The 27,488-nt window shown below is 41.3% G+C and overlaps 1 protein-coding gene across 2 annotated transcripts in view; it reads left to right on the plus strand.

Moving 5' to 3' along the window:
- The first annotated feature begins 6,651 nt into the window (after positions 1 to 6,651).
- KCNB2 (potassium voltage-gated channel subfamily B member 2) overlaps positions 6,652 to 27,488 on the plus strand; it is a 404,512-nt gene continuing 383,675 nt past the window's right edge. The window contains exon 1 of one of the 2 annotated variants that reach the window (XM_033407113.2): positions 6,652 to 7,040. The gene's annotated coding sequence lies outside the window, so the exon portion shown is untranslated. Of the gene's footprint in view, positions 7,041 to 8,420; positions 8,951 to 27,488 lie in introns of those variants that run through there. The other variant, XM_049700364.1, reaches the window with a different exon arrangement.

Genomic DNA, 27,488 nt, shown 5'->3' on the forward strand with positions numbered 1-27,488 from the left:
TGCTTTGCTCTGTTTTGTTTTCAAGAGGGGCTTACTATAAGTACTTGATACTTTGAGAAGACAATATTTTATAATAACTTTTCATATCTTACAAAAGGGATGTTTCAAAAATAGAGGTTTTGGTTATCTTAACCTCACTCTTCTGTTGTATTTATTTTGTGACACTAAAGTAATCTCAAAGTTACTTCCATTCATTCCTCAGACATAGGATTTGTAAATCTCTGTTTCCTCATCAGTCACTCTGGTAGTACAATTGTAATGTTCCTCTTCCTGTTTTCTTTTTTAATCATTTACGTTAATCTTTTCCAAATTCTCTCTAATCTGGCCACGTTCTTCTGGTAATAAAGTGTACAGATTCGACTGTAATTTTCCAGGTCAAATTGTAACAGTCATCTAAATGTCAACAGTCACATTTTTCAAATGGGGATCCCGGGAGCAGTTTATATAGCTCTGCAAACCAAACAATAATACTGTCTATAGGCACTCAAATCTCATGCTTCGGGAAATAAACTGGAGTGTCTGTAAAGAAATAGGAAAGTGTTCCTTCCTCAGCATTCACTATTTAACTAATTCAATTTATCCACTCGGCTTTTTCTGTGTAACTTTTCTTTTGCATTAGTTTCCAGTTCTACAACTATTGGTAATTGCCATAGGTGATATAGAAAATTACATAAGCCAATAACCTGGCACTGTATTGAAATTCTCGTTCCTGGGAACTCTCTTGAGCTTGTAGTTCTTAATAGGTAAATTTCATTTTATGTATATATAGAAACACATTCTCCTCCAAACAACAATTTCATGACATCCTATACGGTGCCCTTCAAATTTTCAAATAAACTTTGTGCAAAATGCTGAACTTTAAAGATTTCTCATTGGAATATAAGTATTAGAAATTTTTTTTGTTTTGTGTTGTTATTGTTTTTGTTTTTGGCTGTGCCACGGCTTGCGGGATCTTAGCTCCCTGACCAGGGATCGAACCCGTGCCCCCTGTAGTGGAAGCAGGGAGTTCTAACCACTTAACTTCCAGGAGATTCCCAGAAATGTTTTAAATTAATGCAATTCATAGTAGAAAAGATGATGAGGCTTACACTAGATTTCTCTTGTTTCAATTGTTATCAAACGCAGTTGTCATAACATTACACTTAGGAATTTCAAAGCAGTGTAAGAGAATGACATGCTTCTTTTTGTGTGTACTATCATTAGCTAACCCTACCTGGTACCAGTGATGGACACCCCCAGCTAATGTCAGGGGCTAGTTTTGGAGGTAAATATATGTCGTGAAAGAGGGAAGAAGAGAAATTCTCTAATTTCTGCAGGTGAGATTTCATCCCCCTACTCAAATTAGCATGAACCACTGGATGTGGTTCTAATTTTTGTTGCTGTTCTCAGGAGAGGTTAGTTTTCTATTGAACTCACTTTCTTATGTGCTGGGAAGGAAATGATAGGATGAGTCATGGCCGACTTAGAGCTCAGGATGATTTGTGTTACTAACATCTCTTTAGTGTTACTAATATCTCTCAACACAGTGCCATGTGAACTGATCCATTGCTGGGGCAGTATGGGGACTTCCATGATAGCTGGAGGAGAAAGTCCAATTAGATAGCTTTCATGCTAATTAGGTTCATTTAACAGGCTGAATTTCCATGTTTGATTCTCCATTCCCATATCTGATTATGTCTATGAGCAATGCAATTAACTAAATCAAATATTAACTATGACAGATTCTAAAATCTGGTTGGGCCTAGTTTAGCTCTGCATAGAGTACAAGTGATGGTGGGGGGATGAGAAAAAAATAGTCTTTTCAAAATTTTCATCTCTGTGTTTTAAATTCCAGTCAAAATCACTTGCTCTTGTTTTCTAAAATACATACCTGTGTTTGTTGAAAGAAGTCTTCATGTTTTCAATTGAAAAGGATTAGACTAATAAAAAGAACCAACCACCTAACATGCACATTGACAGTATTTAACTTCAAATAATGTACATAATATATAAAATAATAATATATTATATGAAGTAAAATATTGACTGTCATAATTAGCATATACATGTAATTCTATAAACTGACACTTTGTTAGTAGTAATTAAACAAAGGTTGGCATTAGTGAAAATAATTGTTTTATTTCTGTATTTTTCAATCTGTGTGCCTTCTGATATGTGTTCTGCAGTTTTGACTAGTTATGCACATCTAGTCATCTTTAATACTAAATGCTTTTCAATAATTACTGTGTTAAACGCTTGATATAATTTTCCTGAATATACAGTGCTAGCATGCTTTAAAAAAGCTTTGATTTTATATTTATTACCATAATATATTTTATTTAGAACAAAACATTAAAGCACGACTTTAATTAGTAGGGAGAAATAATTGTCAGGCTACGGATCCCAGTAATACTTGGTACTGCAAGGTTTTAAAGGTGCAAGAGTGCTAACAACAGGAAACACCAAGAATTATGGCAGCATTACTTTTTCGTCATTCTGAGAATTAGTGGCCCTTTGGGGAGGATGTCTCTGTTGAACGTACTATCAGCTCAGGCTTCATTCTCAGAAGGGAACAAAGGCACTGTCAGAGTATCTGCCACAATTTAAACCCAACTGCTAGGTCCACCCGGAAATTTCTCCGAAAAGACCATGGGTAACTAATTTAATTTTGCTTGCCGTGGCTGTATCTTGGCTTCTGAGAGACAAAGTCCTTGCAAAGCCAGGAAGGACATGTTATATCATTATATCCACTTTTTGCTTATAATAATGTAAAGTCTGAGGCTGAGAAAAATGTCCTTGCATTTGCAAAGAGGGCTCTTTCACTTGTAACTGGTTGTATTTCCTCTACTGTTGGAGATTATCCATTTGCTACTTATCCACAGCCCAGATTATTCTAAGAGCCTCAGAAGCTTTCTGATCCACTGTGCTGGTGGTATGTTCACAATCTGGAAGTGTTTTGTCCTTCGGCGTGGATTGTGATCCACACAGATACCTCCCTATGTAAGCCTGAAAGCCTTCATCCTAGTGCATGGCAACATGCCTCATCCCAAATGTACCCAATCTCGACACATCAAATCTCAGACAGATGTTATGGAGACAACTAGTGAGTGGTGTGGGTGATCAGCGTCAAGCTACCTGCTAGAAAAACAAAAGATGCCTGTCCTACCTCCATTCACTTTAAGGACCAGCAACGAATTCTTTCTTTTTCTTTTATCTCCTTTTTCCTTTTTTTTTTTTGTTTTTTTTTTTTTTTGCGCTATGTGGGCCTCTCACTGCTGTGGCCTCTCCCGTTGCGGAGCACAGGCTCCGAAGGCGCAGGCTCAGCGGCCATGGCTCAGGGGCCCAAGCGCCCCGCGGCACGTGGGATCTTCCCGGACCGGGGCGCGAACCCGTGTCCCCTGCATCGGCAGGCGGACTCGCAACCACTGCGCCACCAGGGAAGCCCTGCTTTTTCCTTTTTGTAGATTGTCTTTGACGACTCCTACATTCATCTTAACCAGATTTCCACCCTAAAAATTGAAAATAATACTTTATACACTATTTCCCACATGAACTTGAAACAACCTCTGAAACAGGAAGAAAGATGTTATCAGAGTGGGGTGAGATAGAGAGAAATAGCCTAAAATTTTTAGGTCACACTATCTTAGGTCAAATTCCAATTCTGACAGCGTGATCTTGGGCAAATAATTTAAATTTTCTCTGGTTCAGTTACTTTCTTTATTAACTGGAATAATAATGATAGTATCTACCTCAAAGAGCCATTATAAGGATTAAATTAGCCAATATCGGTAAAGAATTTAGCCCATTCAGTCCCTGACATGTTGTAATGTCTCTGTAAAATTTACCTGTTCTTACACAGCACAAATACATAACAGAGATGGGCCTCAGATCTGACTAGGAATCCAATCCTTGTTCTACCATGTCCTGGAAAAACATGATTAAATATTTTTTATGTAGCATATTTTTGGAATTTCCAGTTAACTGGTCCCAGAAATTCTTTACCCCCAACTTCATGGATTCCTAAGAACTAACTAGGTTGCTTAGATACTAATGACGTTGGGAAGTAACTCCAAAGATTGATTCAAACACTGTACTTATATTCCTGCTACTACATAGCAAAAAAATGTTGTGCTTAAGCGTTTGACATTTTCCAAAAAGTTCATGCTCCCTACAAGACCTGTTAAAAAAAATACAAGTACAGTCATTCTGGAGTTTATCTCTTACTTTAAATCTTCAAAGGACAGCCAAATCTGTCTCAACTAAATTCAAAAGAATCAGTGAAATAGTACTTATCTCCTCAACGATGAACACACAAGGGCTCATTTATTTTTCAAACTTTCGCTGCAATGTGCGAGTGAAGGATTTCAGTGGCTGCTAGGACTCTGTGGGTTGCTCTAAATTGCCCAGTTTTCCTACCTTTTTATTTAGAAGGGAAAAAGAAGGCAGTTTAGGTGTAAGAATGTGGTAAATTCGAATCACCCTTCAGTGCCTGCTTTCTCGTATGATGGTGAGCACCACAGCAGTATTTCCTCCATTAAAAAAAAAAGTGTAGTCCTAATCTATGTGTATATTTGCTTTATAATGGTGCTAATGTTTAAAGAAGATAAATATTCACCCATCTTTTGGTAAAACCAAGTTATACCAAATAAAAGTAAGCCTGCCTTTCAACTGTTAAAGTAACTCCTTTAGCTGGTTAATGTTTATCCTTCCAGAAGACACACACACACACACACATATTTACATTTATATTTGTGTATTTTTTTTCTGTAATGGGGTTCACATCATTCTTAAAGACTCCTCTTTTAAACTAAATTTTGTTTTTGTTTGATTTTACTCATATGTCATAAACTTCTTTCCATTTAACTTTTTAAATTTAAATCAAATTCTATTTAGCCTTCAAAAAACTTGTAAATTCTTACCTTTCTGCTTTTAACATTTTAAAATATATTCTTTCTCCAGTCTTTACTACTTTATTCTTACTTATATAGGCTCTTTCTGTAAGTCAACTTGCCAATGAAAATTCCAATTTGATAGGTTAAAGTGTAGTCGGTGACGACGTTATTCAGATTATAGTAAATATTTTTCAAACACTTTATTCAACAAAAAATACCAAAAACCTATTTTGCTTGATATCGTGTGTATATACATAAATATACCAATACACCAGCATTATGATGTATGAGGAGACACATGCTTCATCTAAATCGATCTAATGACACACATAAGAGTATTTCAGGTTAAACTTATATTAAAGTGATTTTCTTTACCACGTATTATGAGGAAAGCATTCTGACATTTTAAACAGATATTTCTCTCCTTTACTTTTAATATAATTTCATCAAATCTCATGATAAATCTGAAAAATTGAAATACAAGCAAGAGGAACATTTCCATAAATATCAATAAAGGTTAAAAACAAAAGATGGCTTAAGGAGCAATGTGAAAACGTCTGACTTTTTAGTTAGATCATTTTAATCTTTTCTTCGGAGAATAACTAAAAAAAGACAAAATTATATACACTAAGGCAGTAAAAACCACATGGTGATAATCAACACAAAAGAGTTTTTGCAGCATTCCAGAATTCAAGCTGTGCACATGGAGAACTGAGCTATTCCAAAAAGTTTGTACACTAAGGGTTATTCTCTATAGCCCATTTGAGCTATGAGTAATTTTGTAAGTGGAATTAGATTTTACTTCCAAAGATTGTTTTTCCATATCATTGCAGGCGTACAGACAGGACTCAGGCATGATGGATAATTACTCCTAGCACCCTCCTTCCCATGATGGAGATAGCAGCAGTGTGTTTTACTCAATAGATAATCTCTCTTGATCAATGACCACTTAGTAGGAAAATGTATTCAGATCTCTGAACTATAATGGAAACTTAAGGTAAAAAAAAAGTTTACATTTTTTAAATGTTAACATTTAAAATGTTAAATGGTAGTGCAGTGGTTGAGAGTGGTTGAGAGTCCGCCTGCCGATCCAGCGAACACGGGTTCGTGCCCCGCCCCGGGAAGATCCCACATGCCGCGGAGCGGCTGGGCCCGTGAGCCATGGCCGCTGAGCTTGCGCGTCCGGAGCCTGTGCTCCGCAGCAGGAGAGGCCACAACAGTGAGAGGCCCGCGTACCGCAAAAAAGCAAAAAAACAAAACACTTGTAAAATAATTAAATTCTTATTTAAGGTGATCAGTGATACTGATGTAGGACTTGTAAAGTAAGGGGGTTTTTCACACCCATAAATTTATGCAAGGTCATACCACCCCTAAAACGAATCTTAAGTAGTCTTTCTAGACAAAATATTTTGTAAATCCCATTCATTTAACAAATATCGAGTTCCTGAGAAAAGTTGCAAAATAAATATTTGTTGGATGAATAGGTATTTTTTGTATGTGTAGCTTTGGGTTATATGTAAAGAACGCAAACAAAGTTATAGGGAATCTACCCTGGAGAAACATTTAAGATGGTAAGACTTACATGGGAAGCACATACATTCTGTAGGAAGCTGAAGGTCATATGTCTTTAAAGACAGAGCTCAGACCGAGCGCTATGGACGTCAAAAGGGAGGGGTCACGGAGGAGGCGGAGTTTAACATGGGCCGTGAAATACCGGAATGATCTGGATCCGAAACTGGGAGAGGAGCGCCCCGGAAGAGACTCCAGCGGCATGCAATGGCATAGAAGTGTGCAGACACTGTTTGGCAGGGAATGGGGAAGCCAGAGAACATTTGTGACCAGGGAATGATAACGTCAGGGTTGTAGCTGGGGAAGAGTTATCTGCCGAAGTCTGTATAGAGGCTGGAAAGACTGGAGGCGTAATAATGGACACCCGGCAGGTCCTTGGAAATTTGGAGCGGAAGCTTGGGAACAGGTCAGGGTTGGGGATAAAGGTCTGAGGATCTGGGAGTCCTCTTCCTTTTCCTAGTGTTCGTACTTGAGAAGCCTGGAGAACAGCAAAGGGCCGGGATAGGTCCTGGGCGGAGGGCGATGGCGTCGGAAGGGCCAACATCGATACTAAACATCCTGCCCAGTATCTGGCACCTCGAAAAAACCACCCAGCACAAGGTAAGGCCCGTGGCGATGTGGGAAGTCAAAGTGTAGAGAACCCTAGGTGATGGAGCGTCCCGGTGTACATCAGGGCTAAAAGAGAAGCAAGGATTAAGTGAGATACGTTTAAACCTGAGTGTGTTGGACCTTCTTCAGTAGCCATCTTTCTTGGCCTAAAGAAACTCAGAAGGGAGTCCCAACTCTAAATACACTGTCACGGCCTGCATTCTTTTTAAAAGGGTGTTTCAAGCTACTTTGTTTCCTGTAACTGTGCAGGCTGTCTCTATCTCGTGCCTGTTGAGGAGCCCATGGGTTGGCAACCCAGAGAGCCCAGTGATGTTATTATTCAAGTTCATCCCGTCTTTACCTCGACATGAAGGTAGGGAGAGTTCTGGATGCCCATTCGGTGGCCTCCCCGAGGAGGAACTTGGCACAGTTCGGCACAGTTCTCTAGATGACAGGGAGAGCAGGCCAAAGAAAGGAAGCCAGAGTAGGAATAGCGCCCCCGTGGGAAGCTAGAGTTACGGCTGCCACCGACGAGGCTTTTCCTTCAAACCCAGGACAGCGGGGTTTGGGGGCTGACGACGGCCCCCAAGCGGAGCTGGAGGTGCTCGGAAGAAAGTCAGATCCTCTCTGCTCTCCTAGTTATCCCCGCGCTCTTTCCCCGGGATGATACTCCGGGCCCCATCACTCAGGAGCTGTCTCTCCTCGCCCCAGTTCCCCGGGTCGAGCTGCGGGCCAGGGTCAGGGGCGTGTGGGGCGGGCGGAGGGAGAACCTAGCAACCGAGAGCAGAAGGGCCCAGGGAATCCCGCGAAGCCGCCCGAGCGCATCCCGGTGGGGCGCCCCGGGCTTTCCCCGTCGCCCTGTCCGCGGCGCCCGCGGGGCCGCGGACCCTCCCGCTCCGCAGAGCGGCAGCCGCCGAGGGAAGCAGGTGGGTGTGCAGCCGGGCCCGGGCAGCTGGGAGCGGCGGGCGCGCGGGAGGAGTGGGAAGCGCCCGCCAAGGTGTGGGCGGCGCCCTCTCGCCCGCGCCCCGAGCTCCGGGGCGCTCTCCCAGCTCGAGCGTACAGCTCCCGCGCCGCCAGGCCGGGCCCGGGCGTCCCCGGCGGTGCCCGGCCGGCCGCGCAGCCCCGCCACCCCGGCCGCCGCCCACCTCCAGAGCTGCTAGCGCCCAGGAAGAGGAAGAGAAGGAGGCGGCGGCGGCCGTCGCTCCAACCCGCGGGTGCGCGGAGCGCGGGAGGAGGCGGAGCGCGAGGCGGGGTGGCCGCGGGCCGGTGTGCGCGCCCAAGCCGGCGCCCCCGAGCGCCCCGCCTCGCCTCCCGCGCCCAGACTCTCCCCGGCTCCGCCACAGACACACACCCACCAAGCACCCACCGCCCTCCGCCCCCGCCGGCCGCCGCCGCCGCCGCCGCGACGCGGGCAACCCGAGCGAGCGGCAACTCCCCGGCTGGCGCGGCTCGCCTTCCCGGCTCCTTCCGCGCTGCGAGCTCAGCCTCGCTCGATTTTTCCTTTTCTATCCCAGCCCTCTCTTGTCTGGGCGGCGGCGGCGGCGGCAGGGGGATGGGGGCCCGCGAGGGGAAGGGGGTGAAGATCGATGAAGATTATTGTTCTTTTTAAGGATGCCTTAGCTTCCTCCCGCCGCCTCTCCTTTGAGCCTTCCTACTACAGACCGTGAACCAGAGTCAGGGATGTAAAGAGAGGGGTGAAAAAAAAAAAACCAAAAAAAAAAAAAAAAAAACCAAAAACGCCAGGAGCTCCAGCCAGCCGGGGAGACCCTCCTCTCCGTGGAGGGGAGGGGGATTTCCAGCGACAGATCATTGGCGAAGGGCACCGTCGCGGGGAGAGGAGCCCCGGAGGGAGCGGGGAATCCCACAGCCCTTTGTGGTGCCCGAGCCCGTGCCGCCTGCAGAGCGGGGTCGGTGGGAGCTAGGTAAGTGGCGGGGGCATTGCTGCTCCCCGAAGGGGTCTTCCTTTAAGAATGAATCATCGCGGGCAGCCTAGCCAGACTTGAGTTGCTAAAGGAATTGCAAACTGCCATATGGCACCGAGTGGACTTACACACAAAGCTGACTTAGCCCTGAGAGGGTTATTAATGCAAGACTCCATCCCCGTGGGGAAGGCGCTCAAGTGTTAGCCCCTGAAAAGCTTCTGAGCAGTCTGCCTGGGAAGGGATGGGAGATGTTATTTCTAGGAGATGAGCTCTTGTTGCCTTCTGTTCATTTGTTGGTAAATGCCACACTCACATGCACACACTTGTGGGACCGGATTCGGGGAGTGTGATGTCTCTGATGTATGAACAGTCCTCAGAACACAGAGACGTGCATGCATTCTGTTCTCCGAGCGGCGCACGGTCTCCGTTCTGTGTAGCACAGGGTTCCTGAGAGAGAGAATGAGTCTCTAAGGAAAGAGCTTCATGGCTGTTTCCAACACACTCTGCTTAGGGGACCTGGGAATACAACTGCCCTGAATGGCACCAAAAGACACCGACCATTTGCCTCGTCGTTTGCTTCCAGTGCTTAATGACCATTTTCAAAATAGTATGCTACCATCCATTTTCTCGAATTATGAGCATTTTTGTGTATTCATTCATAAAAATTTTCAGTGTGCAGTATGCAAAGACATGCCATGTATACATCATTTATGACTGCACAAGTGTTATAATAATAGATTACACTGAAAAATTTAAGATGCACAGATATACACTGGGTTCATTTCATGCAGGTTCAGCATTCCTTCTAATCAAGTTATGCAATAATGTCAGTATTTTAAATAGTATTTCACATTTCTGTTTTTGCATTGATGGGTTTTGGAATTTTGTTGGAAATCTGATTTTTTAAGCTCAGCTCAAAGGAAACGTCAGGATTTGTTATTGTTTTTAAATATGTAGTATTGTGTGGGACAGAGGTCTCTTGGTTTATTTACCAAAATCATCAGTCGAGATAATCACATTTCATAGAACAAGAGAAAGATAAATTCCAGTCAGAAATCTGAAGTCTAACTTGTCGGTACTGAATAACTTACAGGAAAGATTTTGAAAAAGGGTATCATTAAAAAAATTATGTAGGTATAAAATAAAGTTTTACTTTATTTCACTCTTTAGAGGGGTGTGTGTGTGTGTGTGTGTGTGTGTGTGTGTGTGAATAAATATAAAGTTGTACAAAGCTTACTTGTCATACATGAATAAGCTCTACGGACATCTGTACTAGAGAGTTCTTGGTTCTTAAATTAATCAGAACTTAAACAGTTCAGTAATTGGGTGCACTGTACATGTGTCTGTGCATTTAATTGCTTCTAGAGGTGGCGTCTTTAACGTAAGGCATAACTACGTGATTACTTACTTGTTTGGCTACAGTTCTGAGAATTTGGAGGACCCAATGTATAAACACCTTTTCCCCCACTGAATGAAAAGTAACTTCCTCACCTGAAAGAGTTAATATGCCTCCACCAAGCAAATACTGTACTCCTCTCCCTCATGCTGTCAGATTCAGACCAGTTGTTTATCACAAATAGAATTGTGTCTAATGTACTCCCTTTTTTTTTTTTTCTGGCACAACTCAGACTCTTGGAGAAAGGAGTGAATCACTTGGCAGTTCTCTTTGCATTCTTCCTCCTTTTAACCTGCACCTTGCCCTCTCGTGTTAGTGTTCCCAAATCTCCCTCATATACAAATATACACACAGCTTCCAGAAAATAACTCCATTGCCTGCCACTTTGAGAATGCTAGTTTCTCTCTTTTCTTTTGCTCCTGTGTTTTTCTAAGTAGACTCAATCTGTGCATCTGTCGAAACTGTTTCCAGTCTCACTTGTCTCCACATCCCACAGTTCAGTTTTCCAGGCATACGTGCTTGCTGAATATTCAGATGGGATTAGTGAAAATTATTACCTTAGCCAGTCTTTTCCGTTTGGCTTTTAAAGTTTCCTTGTTGATGCCTTGGAGCAACTGTGAACATGAACTCGCCCTTCTAATTTCCAGTATGGTAGCAAAAGTGAGACTGCTAGCGAAACAAAATGACAGGGTAGGCTTTCAGTCACATTCTTGGCAACTTTAAAAGCATATCTGTCCAGGTTTCTTGCATACCTACCTGCGTGTCTGTGGAAGCTATTCTTTACGCATTGAACATTTTTTTTCTTGAATTTATATCTGGCATTTTGAAATGGTGTTCAAAGAGAGACTGGTGTATGTGTATGTATGTACATATTAAGTATATATAGACACATAATTAATTAAGGCAGATTCAGGAAGAGGATCATGAAAATTTGTCACAGTCTAGGCATTGAGGAATTATTAGAAGAGTAATAATAATAATAACTTTTATTAAAATGTTTAAAAATTAAAGCATTATTATTATAAACATACACATATATACATATGTGTATGTATACATATATGTGTGTGTTATGAAAGTAAACCAAATTTCTGGTAAAAATCGGAAATCCACAAGATAATTTCATTCCGATCTAATGTATTTTTTCTTGATAAATTATAAGGAAGTAATTAGTTCCTTGAAATTTGCTATCCCTTAGAGAGACTAATTCCTAAGAAGCATCATAAGAAGCATCATTAAAGTTGATAGGACATCTCCTCATAAACATTTTAAGGTAAATATATAAGGTTAAGACTTTCCATTTACTTCAGAATGTGATATTACTTGAAGTTTGCTTATATTTGTCAAGTGGATTTTACAAAAAACTCTGATGCCTATTATTTTCATAAGGGCTTCAGAGGAGTGGAGAGTGCACATGCATTATAGGTGATATTTTTTAAGGTAAGAGTTTATAGCCTTGTTACTCCCGAAGTGATAAAATAAACCTTATAAAGCAGCACAGCCTTCAGATTTTTAGTCATATACTACAAGTATCTTTGTACTTTGGATCTGTAGTCCATTCTTGTTCATTGCTTATTTCCTCCCTGAGCTTCTAAAATATGTATTCCCACCAACTCTTCACCAAAACTCCAGGTTGTCTGGCAGAAGGTCAAGTGTGTAAGGCTTGGTGCTCCTTGGCCTGTGTAAGCCAAATCCTACTGTATTATCTTTAAGGGAAAAGTGCCTGTTCCTGTAGGTTGAATTGTACCTGTCTGTGCTGATTTAATGCCATGTATCCACTCACTAACTTATTCATTAATTCATTTAATACTCATTATGTATAAGAAGAGGAGTGCTTGATTAGAATGTAGCAAACACAAAAGAGATAGAAGACATAGTCCTTGCCCCCCAAGGATTTTTACAGTATAGAGAGTAAAACTTGAATAACTAATTGAAGAATTGTGTATATGGTTCAAAATCAGGGATCTCTTGCATACATATGTGCATTTCACAATTTCATACTTAATAAATAAATAAATTAATTAAGGCAGATTCATGAAAATTTGTCACAGTCTAGGCATTGGGGAATTATTAGAAGACAACAATAATAATAACCTTTACTAAAATTTTTTAAAATTTAAATTAAATTAAAGCTTTATTATTATAACATTTATATTATTTTATTTATGTCAATAAAATAAATTTATTTTCATTATTATTATTGTAACACATAGTTGAGCCAGCCACTTTTTAGTGTTTTAAAAATGCTAAATATTTTCATTCTGACAACCACCCTATGAGGCAGCTATCACTAATACTCTGTTATATAGACATAAAAGTTAAATTACAGAGACTTTTCTTGTCTAAAGTCACATAGGAAGTAAATGATACATTCAAGCTTGAACCCAGGCATTCTGGCTTCACTTAACCACTATGATATTAAACATTAAGAAGTATGATCTCCAGCAGAATGAGAAATGATGTTTTCAGCTCCTAGATTTATTTGGAGCTATATCCTCCCATTAAGGGTTACCATAGTTATTATGACAGAGAATGCTTGGAAAAGACCAAAAATAGGGACTTCATTTTAAATAGGAGAAACCCCCCAAACTTTCATTATGAATTTGAAATAAGAAGGTAGTTTAGAGGCTGATTTTTAAAAGATGGGTGGAATTTTATCAGAATGCTAGAACATTAGGAAGTACTGCCTTTACAGTGACCAGAGACTAACACTGGGCAAGGCACATGATCTGACTGGACAATTTCTAATGGTAGTTTATTTTATATTCAGTTTCAGTTTTTTTTTAAAAAATGTGAATTATTTTGAATAAAGTATAGTATTATAAATATTTTAAATTTATTTTTTAGAATTAAATATTCATATATTGAGAGGAAGTTATTCATTTTGCAATATAATTTTCTTTTACCCCTGTCCCCACTTTTTCTTCTGTAAAATGTACCCCCAATATATTGGAAATTGGAATATAGTCACTTAACAGGTTTACTTTATTTGTTTAAATTTTTTAAAATTTATTTATTTATTTTATTTATTTATAATTTTTTTAAAATTAATTAATTAATTAATTTATTTTTGGGCTTTCTCTAGTTGTGGCGAGCGTGGGCTACTCTTTGTTATGGTGCACGGGCTTCTCATTGTGGTGGCTTCTCTTGTTGCGGAGCACGGGCTCTCGGCGTGCGGGCTTCAGTAGTTGTGGAACGTGGGCTCAGCAGTTGTGTCTCGCGGGCTCTAGAGCGCAGGCTCATTAGTTGTGGCGCACGGGCTTAGTTGCTTCCAGGCATGTGGCATCTTCCCGGATCAGGGCTTGAACCCATGTCCCCTGCATTGGCAGGCGGATTCTTAACCACTGTGCCACCAGGGAAGCCCAACAGGTTTACTTTCTAGTATATTGTCTAGAGTGCATTTATTTTACTAAGTGATAAATAACTATAATAAAACCATGAAAGCATAAATCAAATCATAAGCTGAGTTTTTCATCAAGAAACGTTTTTATAAGATTTAAAGTAAAGTTCTTTCAAAATATCAACTGCTTTTGTTGATATGAAAAAATACCATCATTAAATTTGGAAGATAAACTGGCCAAGTATTGCCTGCAGGATGCCATCCAATCCAATCTTTAGATACTGCCTCATGATTGATTGACATTTTAATTTCTCTCACAGATGTTAGGTCTCATAGGCCCAGTTGCATTGTATTATAGACAACTCTCAACCTACAACTGGCTTGGAGTATAAAGGTTGATTTTAAAAGTTTGGGTTTTTTGAAACTTGTAATACATTTATAGAAACAGTACTTTAGATGATGCTTCGGTGTCCAGACCAATCCACAAATACCCTGTGAATCGATAATATACCTGAAGTACAGTATGGTTAGTACTAACAACACAGCCATTATGTATAGCAATATTCCCGGGGAATAATTTGACTTAAATATTACTTATTTACAGCTGCTTCTATGCAGGGTTCTTTCAGGATACAGAGGTGAACACATTACTGCCTGGCCCAACAAGGAGGAGAGAAAATTGAGTTTGTACGTAACCGACTCTGACATCAGGCAGAATGAAGAAAGCTTTATAATATTGGTACAGGCAAAATGTTGAATAATTGATTCAGAGTTCTATGGAGAGAGCCAGGGACTGCATACCTCTCAGGATTCTCATTTGTTATTTCATCCTTAAGGTATCTACTGAGCTGCTTCTCTGTGTCAAGCCCTAAGCGAGGTGTTGGGGACACAAATACGAATAAGACATCATACATTCACAGCCTACACATGTAGACACATAAACCATAACAAAATGCCTTAAAAGCTATCAGTGGAGCAGGATGGCAGTTCAGCTGAGTAGTTGCCTAACAAAAGCATCCCAAGAGTAAAAAAAAATAGGATTTCTTTGAATTCCTAGATGCATGTAGCTGTGATTCTCTACTCAGTCAGACCCAATGCCCCCTTTTTCTCAGGCAGTGTTTTGTAATATCCCTTTTACTTTCCTGAAATGATATTACAGATAGTGTAACCTGTCTACACATGTAATATTTCAAAAATCAATATAAATTCCCTATCTGTAATAGAAAGAAGAAATAAAAGGAAAGCAGCTTATGAAAATTGCAAGTGTATCAGTATGTGTACGCTCAGGTATACTACAGTAAAAGATGTCCTAAAGCAGTCAGGTGCTTGCTACTTGAAATGCATGAATTTGGACTTAAGAGAAAATATTCAACTGAATATCAATGACACTTTTGTATATTTGGCATTTTGAAATAAGAACAAAGTAAATATGTTCATTGAGTGTGACAGCTACAGTTGCAAACAGATGTGGGTGTGTTGTATTAGTGAGTCAGTTAACATGAGCAGTGTTACAGTGGGTGATGTGACTTTCCAAAATGGTGAGCAAATCCTGGTGAAGTTCCCAGTATGGCAGTTACATTCCTGGAACATTCCTATGTAAAAATATTTTGTGTACAACAAGGTTAGAATCTAGTCACAGATAATAATAAGCAAGTTTTTCATTTACTTATGTGTCTGATGAAAGTGTAAAAATAATGGAGGACACAGAATTTCTACCCACGTTGTAGGGTTTCTTGCATTCCTGGGCCTCGCCTTCCAAATACTTAACGATTTTAGAAGCCTCTGTCAGAAGGACTGGATTAATCCCATTCAGCAGCACTGATTATGGCTATATTCTCCTACAGAAGGAAGCCACTGTAATTCTAATGCATAATTGGGCTATTTTGAAAAATCAGACTTCTCTTAAGTTTTTAGTCAGAAGGGAAGTTTAGAGGCTGACTAAATAATAAACAAAACAAGCAGCAACAAAATTCAACCCCTTAGATTTCTAAGCACTAGAAACAAAGTAATAGTACGTACCATATGCGAAGCTGACTGCTCTGATCATAACTGTCAGCGTTTTATGTTCTACGTGGGAGTGTCAGACAAGACTTCACAGTGGAAGTGACAGCTAAGCTAATTTTTAAGAGATGAGTCAGCGGCCTCCAGGCTACAAAGGAGGCAGATGGATAACATTCTAGGCAGAGGGAACAGCATTTGCAAAGCAGTGTTGTAAAAAGGGCCTGGCTGTTCATTGGGGCTCAACGTTGGCAGTTGTAGGGAAGTGATGACAGATAAGACTGAAGAACTTGGGGATGAAATGGGAAAGGTGTTGTATGCCTTGCAAAGCCCCTTGGATTTTATCCTGTAGGACAGGCAGCGGAGGTCAACTGCAGTTTTAAATAGAGTGATGTGGTCCACTTTTACTGGGGGACAGTCTCTGAGCTAGCATGAGGAAGAGGGACTATAAGAGGAAAGAAGATTGATGCCTGGGAGACGAGCTGGGAGACTGCTGAGGAATACAGGTAGGATAGGGCGCAGGACTTAACTTTAAGAGGAACGGTGAAGAAGTGGAGAAGGGCTTGGATACCCTGTAGCAAACAGTTGTAAATAAAGTGTCTCGCAATCATCCAGCTCCCGTCACGGCACACTTGAAGCCTCTTTCTTCTTCAAAGGTCATTGCATTAGTTAAGGTAACTTGAGCTTCTGTAGTAAACCTCTATTTTGCAGTAATTGATAGAGTAGAAGATTATTTTTGGCTCATATGAGAGTCCATTGTGTGTGTTCCATGTGGTGATTTGGGGACCCAGATTCTTTCCATCTACACTAGGGACTTGGAGTTCTTTGCATCTAGCTGGCAGCTGTGGAAGAGAATGAGCACAGAGAAGGCACATCCAAGAGGTGACACACCTTGCTGCCATTCACATTCTCTCAGTGAGATGATCACATCACTCTATCTAAATACATAGAGGGGAATATGTAACCCCTGGCTGGGCAGCAACTCCCTAGCAACATTCCTATACCATGAAAGGGGAAGCACAGATTTTGCTAAACAGCTATTTGTATCGTATTCTGCCTCTGTGGCTACATGTAGGAAAACCAGTCTCAGCCCCGGGAGACTACCTGAATCCTTCTTGGTCGCTGCATCCATTTCAACGTCCAGGTTCTGTGGGTAATAACGCTAAACCCCTCCTCCCCAATTAAATCTGTATATGGCCCCTCCTTGTCCAGAAACCTTTATACTTAAAAGGCAGGTTACTGGCCTCCTGTTCTGCAGTGGTGGATCGGGTTTAGAATAATTGCATTCAGAATTCCCATTTGGAAGAGGGAAGAATGGGAAGCATCGGGCTTCCCTGGTGGCGCAGTGGTTGAGAGTCCGCCTGCCGATGCAGGGGACGCGGGTTCGTGCCCCAGTCCGGGAGGATCCCACGTGCCGCGGAGCGGCTGGGCCCGTGAGCCATGGCCGCTGAGCCTGCGCGTCCGGGGCCCGTGCTCCGCAACGGGAGAGGCCACAACAGTGAGAGGCCCGCGTACCGCAAAAAAAAAAAAAAAAAAATGGGAGGCGTAAAGCAGTCATTGGCATGTATTTTGAAAGAAATCCCATTACACATTGCTAAAGACGTCCTCCTCTGGCAGTAGGGGGGATTCCTCTATTAGACTCTGGTTTTGCTGTCTTGGAAGAACTCCTTTGTTCATTGTTCTCTGTAGCCCTGGTCACCTTCTGGAAGGTTCTTCCTTGTCCATTACTCTCCATGGCCACATTCAAAATGGGTGTTGAGAAGTATATCCTTCTTGGGAGTGATGTTACTTTCCCAGCCAGCTTCTTGCTGGTATAAGACTGGATGCCTTGGGGTTGTTTGTTTGTTTATTTTTGGCTGTGTTGGGTCTTCATTGCTGCACACGGGCTTTCTCTAGTTGCGGTGAGCGAGGGCTACTCTTAGTTGTGGTGTGCAGGCTTCTCATTGAGGTGGCTTCTCTTGCTGCGGAGCACAGCCTCTAGGCACACGGGCTTCAGTAGTTGTGGCTTGCGGGCTCTAGAGTGCAGGCTCAGTAGTTGTGGCGTACAGGCTTAGTTGCTCCGAGGCATGTGGGATCTTCCCCAACCAGGGCTTGAACCTGTGTCCCCTGCATTGGCAGGCGGGTTCTCAACCACTGCACCACCAGGGAGGCCCCGAGGTTGTTTTATACTCGCTAGAAATTAGGCTCCTAGTTTCTTTGACAATACAATTCCCTCAAAATCTTCCTAGGTTTCTTATCTATTTGCTGTCAGTTACACCACTGCCTACCATGTAAGTTCTTCCTATTGATAATTCTTGAACCTCCCTCATTTCTTTGCTCATGTCTCAGCCACCTGTGTCTCATGTGGTTATTTTGGGGTCATCTGAAATGATAGGCTTGGGTGGTTAGGTGACTTCGTTAATCAGATCTTTGCTGCAAGGTTGAGTCCCTTTTCTAACTGGGAAGTCTTAATGGACATTTGTTATTCAGAGCCTTTTTCAGTGTCATTCCTCACCATTAGAGTCCCTGAAGCAAGGGCTTGTTCCAGCTTTGTAGTCTTATATTTCTAGAGGTTGGCTGTTTGCCCTTATTTCTGTTCTCAAACTAGCCAGTTCTTTCATGAGTTCATCCATTATCTTGGGATACCTTGATATAGGCGGTGAGGGGCAACCATCACATACTAGCATTCTGGCTCTTTCCAACCATTTCCTCTAGAGCTGTAGACCTGCCCTCTAAGTTATCCCAGTTTTGCCAGGGCATAACAGGGTTCCAGGTCTCTGGTCGTTTTTTCCTCGGCAGTGGCCAACAGCACATAATCAGATTTTTGTTAAGGCAGCACCCACTTCAAGGTGTCAATTTCAGAATAAGTTAGGTTGATGCTAGCTGCTGTAATGAACTAAACTATTAGTGGCTAAACATAATAAATGTTTATTTCTCACCCGCATAACAGTCAAATGGAGAGAGAGCAACAGTGAGCATTGAAAAGACATCGACTTCTTAAACCTCCTGGCTCATATGTGACAACACTTCTGCTTATAGTCTACTGATGACAGCTAGTCAGATGGCTCACCTGGGTGCAGGGGGCACTGGGAAATGTCATCCCAGAATCCCCAGAACGTCTCAGTGACAACTCTTTCTTACAATATTGAAACCTAAGTTTAGGTAGACAATTACCTGTTCCCTGCTACCGTCATCTTCCTCCAGAATAAACTAGGGGGAAAGGGTTTGAACTGCATTCACTCACTAGTTCATCCACGCTATTGATGGCATCTCCCCCATCTCACTCCTGTCCTGTCTTTGGCTTTTGACCCAGGCTTCTGGGACTGCCACACATTTTCCTTCGTTCTCTAAATCATACCTGGTGTAAGGCTCTTGTAGATTACAGACTCTGGCTGAGTGCTTTGGGATAAAGGATGGTAATTATACCGTAGACAAGAAACTAATTCTAATTGAATGTTAGATGTCACTGCTCTTAGAAATGTATTTACCACTTCTTACCACGGGGGTTTGCTCACCGGCCCGGTTCTCTCTGGGGCCCAGATACCAGCCATTTGCTAGGCCTTCCTCTTGCTCTAGACTCTTCCTCACATCTCTTCATCTAAAATTTTCCCTGTATCCTTTCCCAAGGTGCCAGTGGACTTGGTGTGTAAGTCCACAAGGGGATTTGCCTGGAAGAGCCGAAAAGTCCATGATGTTCTTTTCTGAGACAAAGCAGCAGTTCTTTCACTAAGAGAGCTTGTTGCTTTCTCACAGTCCAGTTGGCTTGAAGTTGTAGCCAGTGTTTTAAAAGATATGCACTTAGCAAATTTCTTTCTTTTTTTTTTTTTTTGCGGTACGCGGGCCTCTCACTGTTGTGGCCTCTCCCGTTGCGGAGCACAGGCTCCGGACGCACAGGCTCAGCGGCCATGGCTCACGGGCCCAGCTGCTCCGCGGCATGTGGGATCCTCCCAGACCGGGGCACGAACCCGCGTCCCCTACATCGGCAGGCGGACTCTCAACCACTGTGCCACCAGGGAAGCCCCAGCAAATATTTATTAAGCACTTTTCATATGTAAAGCACTCTTCTGGGTCACCAGGTTAAACAAAATTGGTCTTTACCCTTGCTGGGCTTACAGTCTATCTGAAGGCAACCATAGGAACCCCCAGTTTCCTCTCTAGTGGCCAAGTACAGTGAGTCTGCCCTGGCTCAAACGATCAGTGTTTCCTTATGAGCTATTTGGAAAAGAAAGGTGATCGGCAGAGGCGAGCCTCCTGAAAACAAAAGGGTGAGGGTGGCGCTTCTGGGGTGAGGAACAGCATGTAGGCTGTGGTTTTGCTGAACCAGGGGAGTTGGGCCATTATGTCGCCATTGTTACCCAGAGATACTTCTATGCTCTGCTTCTGATCACCTAGTTTATTTCTTGCAGACTCCAGGACTCGAGCTATTTGGTTCTTTTCCCACTCTCTCCTTTTATCTTCTAGCAGTGAGCACTTAGTAATGTCAGGATAGGCTGGTCCTGAAAGGAGATCAACTAGGTAGGCACATGTGGCATCTAGAGTGAGTGGAGACAGATGGCAGATGGCAGTCCAGGTAGGCAGGAGGTTAGGTGGGAGGAGCACGGGGGCAAGTCCTGGCCAAATAGGGGGACGCTAGTCTGAGAACAGGGCGTATTTGGAGATTTAGACAGGCAGGGGCAGGTGGGGCAGGCAAGGTTAAGATGATCCAGCCCCGTAGGACCAAATGCTATAGTTTGGGGGGACTTAGAGTTGAGGAAGAGGTCTATGTTAAGTAACTAGCGGGGTTCAGACCAGTTTAGGCCTAGGTGTGTGTTAGGAAAGCCACGTGACGGTCACATTATCAACTCAGGGATTCAGGCACAGTGGACCGGGCCCTTTCCTCTACCATCATCAAACTACCAACACCTCTGTCTCAACTTCCACTAAAGCTTACTACGCAGACTCTTAGCTTCTCTTCTGGCCTCTTAATCCATTTGCCCTTTGCTATTTTTTTTTTTTTTAGTGATTTTTTAAAAATTTTACTTTTTATTTATTTTTGGCTGCGTTGGGTCTTCTTTGCTGCGTGAGGCGAGAGGGGGCTACTCTTCCTTTCAGTGCGCGGGCTTCTCATTGCGGTGGCTTCTCTTATTGCGGAGCACGGGCTCTAGGCATGCGGGCTTCAGTAGTTGTGTCATGTGGGCTCAGTCGTTGTGGCTCATGGGCTCTAGAGCACAGGCTCAGTTGTTGTGGTGCATGGGCTTAGTTGCTCCGCGGCATGTAGGATCTTCCTGGACCAGGGCTCGAACCCGTGTCCCCTGCACTGGCAGGCGGATTCTTAGCTACTGAGCCACCAGGGAACTCCTGCCCTTTGCTTTTTTGATAAAAGGCAAATCTGATCACATCACTGATCTACCTAAAACCCTTAAACGATTTCCCACTTCTCTTAGGATAAAGGCCTAAATCTTTAATTTGGGGGTTACCATATTCCTCCTTCATTTTCCAAAGCATCACTAGTGTAAAGCTGTTGTTTATAACAGGCTCTGGTCAGCCTGGCCCCTGCCCGCCAGCGTCATCTCAGGCCCACTCGCCCCTCGTTTGCTGCTACAATTTCTGGCTTTCTTTTAGTTCGCCTTAGGTGCCTGGGATTACCTGCCATGAGGCCTGCTAACAACTAACACGTAGTTGTTAGGGACGCTCTCTCCCACTTTCTTAACTCTTACCTGTGTCTCTCATCTCAGGTCAGAAGTCACTTGCTCTAAGAAGTCTTCTCGGGCTCCCAGAATGGGACAGGTCTCTTCATTCTTCTCTTTCCTAGCACTGTTTTCTCCTTTGAAGCACTTACCCCAATTCTCATTTTAAATTGTGGGTAATTACTTGCCAGGTGTCATTTTCCTGTGTGAGAATGATGTCAACTCAGTAAAGGCAGGGACTGTCCTTCTCCTTCACTGCTTTATCCATCACATCTCTGCAACTCCAGGCACATGGCTGATAATCATTGTTTCTTTGTTGATCCAATGATGGATCAACAAATGATGGATGGAGCCAGGACCTGTGTCAGGTTCTAGGTCACAGAACAGCACCAAGAGCACAATTAACCAAGACCTGCTGGCCAGGGTTGAGCAGAGGAGGAACAGAGCAAGTCTGCCTGGTAACGGGACCGCCAAGCCACGGCCCTGCACTATTTTGCACTTACACAGGCTTCACATTCTTCTTGACGAGAGCCAGATGGTCCTAGAATCTGGGATGGAGAAGAGTTTGTAAGTGGAGGTCCAGGGGCTACCACGGCTAAGAATGGAGACGGTGGAATGAGATCCACACAAGGCGGAACATGCTGCTTCCAGTAGAATTTGTCTCTCATCCCTATTTCAGTACATACTCAGCCTCATGACTTCACGAGAAGGCTGGCTAGACCAGTGATTTCCAATAGAACTTGATGCAGGGATGGAAATGTTCTATATCTGTACTCTCCAATATGGTAGGCGCTAGCCACATAAGCTATTGAACCCTTGAAATTGACTTGTAAGACTGAGAAATTATATTCTAAATTTAAATTTAAATAGCCATCTCTGGCTGGTGGCTACCATATGAGACAGTGCAGGCCTGGGAACTCTAAGTTAGGGAACTCTAAGTTTCAAAAGCAGTATGGTTTAAATTCTAGAAATATCCATTTACAACCAGTGTTGGCCTCCAGTTAACCATATATTAACATGTCTGGAGTCCAGTGCCTATTTTGACTGGGATGAGAATCTCCCTGTACCTCCTAGCAAAGAGATTTGAAATGTCCTGTGTCTTGTTTCTAGCCATAGGAATTGTTCTTTAACGAAGGCATTTCTTTCTCCGTGTGAACTGTACAAAATGTAAAATGTTATACAAAGGTAGAACTTTATCTTTGTAAGTATCAGTGTAATGTGACCTTAAATGCTTTCTCACACCCACTTTTCCCATCTCGGATTTGTTTTTCTGTTTTTGTTCCCTCCCCTTTTCTCTGTTTCTCCTTCCTCTGTTCTTATTTTCTTTCTAAAATGACAGACACGGCACTGTGTCTTTTAGCAAGTTCCTTTTATTTCACATATTGATTTCTTTACTTTTGTGCCTATTTACAAAAGCCGTTTTATCAGTTCAGATCATTAACAAAAACCAGCCAAAGAACAGTTCAGTTCGTGGGAAAAAAAAAAAAATCTGAAATGATGATAGCTCTTGACAGGCCAATTAATACAATTTTGGAGATTTATCAGATATAATAATTTCAGTATTTAATATGTAAAAAAAGTAAGGTGAAGCATTGTACTGTATATTTGCTTTTCACAGCTATCACCTAGATAACATTATAGTTGCTCTTAATCCTTTGAAAGTCCTCATGGGACTGGAGCTCTTGAATTCTTATTCTGCTTTCCACAAAAGAAAAGCTTTCCAGTAAGCTAATACCAGGATGAGAAAGTGGTGTGTAGAAGGAAAAATTCTGAAACATAACAGTAAAGTAACATTTGAAAAGAGATGGTCCATCTTTAGCCCTTCTCCCTAGTCTGCATAGAACAAATGTGTCTAGGGGCTTTCATGCTAAATGTCTCCAGTTCATAAAATCACAATTATTAATCAGACTATCATTAAATATTAATTTACTTTTGAGATAAATGTCATTTTAAATTTGGAATCCTAGTCTTTTCTCATTCTAAGGAGAGCATTTTCATTAGGCTTTATAGAAAGAGTGCACATAGAAAGCTTAGAAGCTCCTAAAAGGCTACTTCTTTAACTTGACTTTTGGTTTCATTCAGGCCCAGCAAAATACTTGGTTTCCAGCATAATAAACATAGTTTGTAATCATATATATATATGAAGCTAAAGTAGAACATTAGAGTAAGGGTTTGGGGCATTTTATGGCATTTGGAACAGATGTAATAGATGCTCAGTAAATATTGTTGAATGAATGAATGAAGTAAATAATGAATTAATTAAATAATTCATCAAATTCATGAATTTATTTAAGACCTCAAAGAGCCTTCAATATTCCAAATGGTGGCTAAGGCTATAGCTCCCATACAATAAATGAAGAATGTATTCCACAAAGCCCCATGAATTCAGACATCTTCATCATTACCGCTCTCTCCCTTTACATCAGTATGTTTAAATCAGGTAGGAAGTTTTAATTAGGTGTCAAATAAATATTTAAGTACACAGTACTACCTGAGCCTACACAACACATGCTAAAAGCACAAATCCAAAATTTTCTGTAATATTCGTTGCAGTAATCGTATGGGTTCCTTGAGAGCGAGGGTGCCTTTACCCAGTTTTGTACCCCCTGCACTCAATCTATACTAATAGCCAAGTAACACATTGTTTTGGAAGGAAGGAAGGTAATGAGAAAGGAATCATGGATCTAAGTCAGTATGTGTTATTTACAGCTTACGATCTCTTTCCATTCCGACCATTATTGGCATAGTAGAAATTATAGATTTATGTTGTAGTCAGGAATCATTAATAATTAGGTTCAACTCATCAGTATTTATAGGTTTAACTGGGTGTGAAATAGCTAGATGGCTCCTGCTTCACATTTTTTCTCTTCCATCATTCTAATTTTATATTTATTTCTGAAGCCCTGAGGTAGCAAGGTCTAGTGGAAAGAATATGGATTCAGGAACAAGAGACTTGGCTTCTCATCCTGATGCAGATGGGCCCTGGGAAGATCATTAAAACCTACCAGTGTTGCCCTTCCAAAGACTGAATTTTATATGTTTAACATTTAAAAAATATTTTAAAAGCATCTATCTTGACTGTAGATCTCAAATACTACGACTAATAGCATTACTTTTGAAAGCCACACACTAAAATTTATGTTTAGTTTTGAAAATTTAGAACTGCAGAAACAGTTGCCATCTCTATCCAAAAGAAAATTATTCCATTTAATATATTGTATACATGCCACCTGTCTAGGCCAAGGGATAGACATAGTGTTACAGGAATTATTTGAAAAGTTATTTCATTCTTTCCTTCTCTGTCATGCTAAAAAGATTCCTCAATATTGGTCTCATATTTCTATTTATTTATCATTCTAAGGCATCCAGAATCATGCCATTCAAGGAAAATCCCCAGGGTCTTAGAAGGTTAAGAACATGGGCTTTGAGTTAAGATATTGCTGGACTGGTATCCTGGAATGAGCACGTACTGGTTATGTCATCTTGAGCAAGGCACTTACCTTTCTGAACCTCAATTTCTTTATCTGTAAATCAAAGATGATAATACCCACCCCAAGGTGATTGACAATTAATGAGAATTCTCATTATGAGAATTAAGCGGAATAAGTACAGTGGCTGCATAGAATAATCACTCAATATGTGGAAAGTGATAAAAATGATAATTATTAACCAAAGTCACAAAGCAAATGAGATCATAACTTTGGCTGTCCTTCAGCTACAAGTCCAAGAATATCCCTACCTTCTAGGAAATACAATTTCTACTTACGGACATTTTGATCTTAAGCTGAAACAAAATCCAAATGGCAAATCTGAAACCCGTAGCTATTGCTGTTTTACACTGACTTTCTGTTTTATTATAATCCTGACTACATGATGCTTGCAAAGAATGTTTTGAATATCACCCTCACTAAAACCAATATAATTGTTTTTTTTCTTTAAGAAAAAAAGAATAGAATAACATTAAAGAAGAATGAAAAAGGGGGGAAAATCCATAATTTCACCATCGTTAACCACACTGCTGCTTTCAGTGAAAACAATGGCTTGCCCTTATTTCTGAATATATTCACCCTTGGCTCAGGTCCCTTTCCCTATTATACTGTTGCAACCATAATTTCTATGATTTTTCCACACTGTTTTTCACATTATTTATTTGAAGACTGTATCATCTGGTACAAGTCACATGAACTCAGGGCTTCAGTCAGTCCATCTGTAGTCCCTAATTTTCACATTTTTATTTTAGAAATCGTTGGCGGAATATGATGCGCTGATTTTTTTGTCATCAAATGCTTTGATATTTTCTTATCAAATTGTGCTAAATTATATTATTAGCAGTAAATTTAACATCCTAAGATTCATAGATGCTAGTAGGTCATCTCGTCCATCTGCCTTAACATTCTTACCATTAATTATTTATTATCCTTGTAGCTCCCTAGCATTTCCTACAACAGAGACACATGGTAGATTGGGAAAGTGGGCAGGGGCATGGGGAGGAATATTTATAAAGTGCCACACACAGATGGACGCTTAATAAATGCTGTTTAGTGATCCTCACTGATGACAAGGGCAGATGGAAAACATTATTCATAAGGGATATGGAGATGGATGTTTATAGTTCAGTGAACCTCTTCCCTTTTCTCCTTAATGCACGGGGGGAAAAAAAATCAAGCCAATTACTTGTGACACGTTCTCATTTTTTAAATCAGATCCATTAATGAAGGATACCATTGATTTGTTAGAAATTGTTGTTTTTTTTCATGCTGGAATCTAGAACACATCATTTTGAATATGCACAGTCAGGAAAAGAGGGAAGGGTACCGATGGATGTGGCTACACTGAGGATCCTAAGGCGAGTTTGCGCAGTCGTCTGCTCTGAGTCTAAAGATAAGGTCACCTATACATTGTGGTTTGAATACATCGGGAAAGTTTCTGCCTTTCACCTTAAGTTATTTTCCCAATCCAAATACTTCTCTGCTTGTGTTTCCATTACTGTAGGCTCATCCCTTTGATTAACCTTTGCCCCCTTGTTACAGTCTTCACATGACAATATTTTATACCACTTAGAAAGAGAAAAGCTCATCATTGAAGGGTATAAGTTCATCTTTTGAAAAAAGTTCAGACTCTAACTTTGATGCTTTCTTTTCTTTTCTTTGTCCTTTTATTAGTAGCAATTCTATCATAATGGCTTTTCTGGCTCGAATACTTTACCTAGGAGTGAGTATACGCTGAGGAATTGAAAATTCACTTTTGTCAAATTTTAAACTTAAGAAATTGACCAGAGTGAACTTTTTTCTTGTTCTTTATCTATCCGGTGGAATATGTAGATGAGTTGAGGTCACACAGAAATCTCATAGAACCAGGAAATTTCAGAGATAGAAGGTGCCTTGGAGACAGTCTTGTCCATTTCTCAGTAGAGCAGGCGGTCACCTGGTGTCTGCCTGAATATTACCAGGCCCAGGAGTGCCTGGAGGAAGCAAATTCCACTCTGGGGCAGCAGTGATTATTAGAGAGTCTTAACTTGTTTATCGCTTGTTCCTTACGTAGCTCCAGAAAATCTAGCTCTTATTTTGAGCCCAGGCCTTATTAAAATAAGCAAATAAGGGCCGGCACAACGTCTAAACAAATTGGAAATCACCATAATTAACTGACGTTGGATGATGTTAGCCAGAACATGTGGCCAAGAAAAAGGATAGTAGTGCTTTGAAATTCATTAGTCATTCATTCATTCTTTCGGGTAGTCCACAAACATTTGGTAAGCACTTGCATCCCAAAGATACAGATGTGGACGAGAGATGTTCATCACTTCTAAGAGCTCACAGCCAAGAAGGTATTTTCACTTAAAGCTCACATGGTACCACCTTCTTCTCTCTCGCAGCTTTTATCAGCTTTGTAGTTAGCTGCTTGTGTATGTTTGTCTGTAGCATGTTTACCTACCTCCACTAGAATATAAGTTCCATGGTGTCACCTCAAGCAGAGTAAAGGCTCATAAATATTTGCTAAATGAATGAATAAGAAAGAATTCTAAGTGAATAGTTGCGATACAATGAGAAAAGCATTAAAATAGAGCAAACTTTTAACCCAGCATGGCAGAAGAGATGAATTCTCCCTGAACAAGATATTTGTTCTTGACCTTGAATAACGAGTAAGAGTTTATCAGATGGA

The sequence above is a fragment of the Orcinus orca genome, chromosome 17 (genome assembly GCF_937001465.1).
Source record: "Orcinus orca chromosome 17, mOrcOrc1.1, whole genome shotgun sequence".
NCBI classification, from domain to species: Eukaryota; Metazoa; Chordata; class Mammalia; order Artiodactyla; family Delphinidae; genus Orcinus; species Orcinus orca.